The sequence below is a fragment of the Limulus polyphemus genome, unplaced genomic scaffold, assembly GCF_000517525.1.
Source record: "Limulus polyphemus unplaced genomic scaffold, Limulus_polyphemus-2.1.2 Scaffold5250, whole genome shotgun sequence".
NCBI classification, from domain to species: domain Eukaryota; kingdom Metazoa; phylum Arthropoda; class Merostomata; order Xiphosura; family Limulidae; genus Limulus; species Limulus polyphemus.
In genome coordinates this window covers 31,160-35,145 of record NW_013670860.1, presented here as the reverse complement: position 1 = coordinate 35,145, position 3,986 = coordinate 31,160, and positions in this window count along the sequence as shown.

Sequence of the window (3,986 nt, the reverse complement as noted above, 5' to 3'; positions counted from 1 at the left end):
TCTCTGTATTTGTGTAACATCTGTGTTAACTCTGTATTTATTCTATACAATGTTATACCACAATTGTCTCTGTATTTGTGTAACATCTGTGTTAACTCTGTATTTATTCTATACAATGTTATACCACAATTGTCTCTGTATTTGTGTAACATCTGTGTTAACTCTGTATTTATTCTATACAATGTTATATCATAATTATCTCTGTATTTGTGTTACATCTGTGTTAACTCTGTATTTATTCTATACAAGGTTATACCATAGTTGTCTCTGTATTTGTGTAACATCTGTATTAACTCTGTATTTATTCTATACAATGTTATACCATAATTATCTCTGTATTTGTGTAACATCTGTGTTAACTCTGTATTTATTCTATACAAGATTATACCACAGTTGTCTCTGTATTTGTGTAACATCTGTGTTAACTCTGTATTTATTTTATACAAGATTATACCACAGTTGTCTCTGTATTTGTGTAACATCTGTGTTAACTTGTTATACCATAGTTGTCTCTGTATTTGTGTAACATCTGTGTTAACTCTGTATTTATTCTATACAATGTTATACCATAGAAATAAATACAGAGTTAACACAGATGTTACACAAATACAGAGATAAAATACAGTGAATGTAACGGTATCATCTTAGTAAATATTGAAGCTACTATTGGTGTTCAGTCACAGTTCAGCAGCCGCATTTAATACGCTTTTCTGGTATTTTGTATTTACGACAAAGCTACTAAGACTATCTGACACCGTCCATAATTTTCAACTACTGATCAGAGGGAAAGCAGCCAGCCATTCAGCAACATTCTACCACCCATTATCTACTCTAGGTGATTGACTGTCATTCTTTTTATGCACCCACAGCTCAAATTCCGGATAATATTGTGTGGTATTGCACGGATACAAACCACATTCGCCAACACCGAAATCCGGAGTTCTATCACAAGACTGATTCGGAACGTCAGTTAATTCTACTTGTTCGTAGATTCGAACAATAAATACTGGTTTCTACGTAATTCCTTATTGACTTTTAATCTAATAACATTAGCTAGTTTTCATATTAAACTCAGAGCTACACTGCACACATTAAACCTAATTCAATCGTCGATTGTCAAAATCTGTAGTAAAAATTTGAAACAATTTTGATGGTATATATGTGTGTTTTCTTATAGCAAAACCAAATCGGGCGATCTGCTGTGTCCACCGAGGGGAATAGAACCCCTGATTTAAGCACCGTAAATCTGAATACTTACCACTGTCTTAACGGGGGAGTTGAGGGAGTATTAGGTGTTTATTTCTCTCTCTCTCTATATATATATAAAGAGAGAAAGTGTGTTTGTTTGTTTGTTTATAATTTTCGTTCAAAGCAAAACGAGAGCTATCTGCGAATAATCGTCCTTAATTATGAGATGATAAACCAGTAAGGCAACCAGTTAACAGCACCCACCGCCAACTATGGGACTGCTATTGTGTGACGGAATAGTAGGATTTGACTGTCACTCTTATAACGCATCCACGGCCCCCAAAGTGCGGAAAGCGTTTTTTTTGCCACAACACTAGTTGACAGTACCCACCAACAACTATTATTGTATGACGGAATAGTGGAATTACACTGTCACTCTTATAACGCATCCACGGCCTCAAAGTGCGAAGATCGTTTTTTTTTGCGACAACGGTTCGCAAACCATGAATCACCGGATATACAAATAGGATGTAATGTTTTTTTCATCAGTTTAAGACATTTGAGGATTAATATTTTGCGTTATTTCGGATTAAACGAATTACGAGTATGTTTTAATTTTGTTAATTTTCAAACCGTCTCTCGTAATATAATAACAATTAGTATATAAACGCGAAGATCTACTGGTGTTATAGTACTATCAGCAAAAAAGTGTTGTACCGCCTAGAGGGAGACACTTTCAAGTCATCTAGCATGTTGATTATGTTCTAGACCAGTATGTAATCCATTTACATTGACATGCTATTTTCGAGCAGTATTTGTTTTGAATTTTTTTGCAAAACTACACGAGGGCTATTTGCGCTAGCCGTCCCTAATTTAGCAATGTAAGACTAGATATAGTCATCACAACCCACCGCCAACTCTTGGGCTCTCTTTTACCAACGAATAGTGGGATTGACCGTCACATTATAACGCCCCCACGGTTGAAAGGGCGAGCATGTTTGGTGGGACGGGGATTCGAACCCACGACCCTCAGATTGCGAGTCGAGAGCCCTAACCACCTGGCCATGCCGGGCGTGGTCAGTTGAAGAATTAAGATGAATTAATTATTTTTTCCTTCCTTGTAAAAAAAAAAAAGGTAGCAATGAAATAAGTAATGTTTATTTTCTTAAAACAACAGTTATTCATTTAATTTGAGCTTTAATTTTATAACAGTTATTTTGGAGGGACAAGTCCCCTAAACCCCCTTCTAGCGCATGACCAATTAGTGGACTATATGATCTGAAACTTCTGCTGCTTGGGGTTGTGCTAATGCCAATACTGAATAAAGATTAAGTGTTAGTAGTTTATTAAAGTAGGCCCGGCATGGTTCGACTCGCAATCTGTGGGTTGCGGGTTCGAATCCCTGTCCCACCAAACATGCTCGCCCTTTCAGCCGTGGGGGCGTTATATTGTGACGATCAATCCCACTATTCGGTGGTAAAATATTAGCCCAAGAGTTGGCGGTGGGTGGTAATGACTATCTCTAGTCTTACATTGCTAAATTAGGGACGGCTAGCGCAGATAGTCCTCGTGTAGCTTTGCGCGGAATTCAAACAAATAACCAATTATTAAAGTATTTTTATGAAGGCTTCGACATATTTACCTGCTATTATTATTATATTATTATTATCTGTTATTAAATAACAGACTTTGCTGTTTAAAAAACGTACTTTACGATTTATAACTTAGATTTATAATAAATACAAAGTACATCACTTAAATAAAGTCAACGATATACTCGATCAATAAAATTTCCATTAAAATATCGCGTAGATTATTTAAAAAAAAAACAATTTAAAAGGGTGGTAAACACGTTGATTAATCTTTGAAAATCTATTGAAGGAAAAAAAATCATGATTTATGATAGTTTGTTGAGTGGCCTACTTAATGCCAACGAAAGCAGTTTATTCATTCGACTACAAGTTCTACAAGTTAGCTTAACTAATGTTTTCGTATAGGCATAAATTCAGTATTTTAAATGTTTCGTCAAAACGCAAACCCAACATAAAAAAAAACAACAACTGGCAGACTAACTGGTTGACGATAACAAACAAATCGAATAACCGTTCATCCTCTTCTCTAGCCTAATTAGCCCATTATGCCGTTAATCTTGTTTCATAAACTTTCAGGAAGGTTCTAGTCACAACGAAATGCTAACAACGCCACGTGAAACCTCCCACCGGCTAAAGAACAATACAAATGTCTAAATTTAAAATCAAATTAGTTTAAAGTGTAAAGTAATAAATTATCTTAAACACCATAGTATAGTTGAATAGTGCAATAATAGTGTTTTATAATTCCACTGTATAAATGGGAAGGTTTACATTTCGAAACCACTTACGTCACCGGTTTCTTGTTTTATAATTCAACTGTGCAGATGGGAAGGTTTACATTTCGAAACTACTTGAACTATCGGTTTCTTGTTTTGCAATTGAAATGAAAAAATGTAATTGAACAAGTGGTTCAGTGTTTTAGTGTCCAGGTACATTGAACAAGTGGTTCAGTGTTTTAGTGTCCAGGTACATTGAACAAGTGGTTCAGTGTTTTAGTGTCCAGGTACTCACCTAGAAATGTTTGGCAAAAAGAAATATAGAAAGTTCCTCGGAAGAAGCAGAACCACTACAAAGAGGAATACATTGAAATGTTCATAATATCCATAAGTTAGAGGAATACATTGAAATGTTCATAATATCCATAAGTTAGAGGAATACATTGAAATGTTCATAATATCCATAAGTTAGAGGAATACATTGAAATGT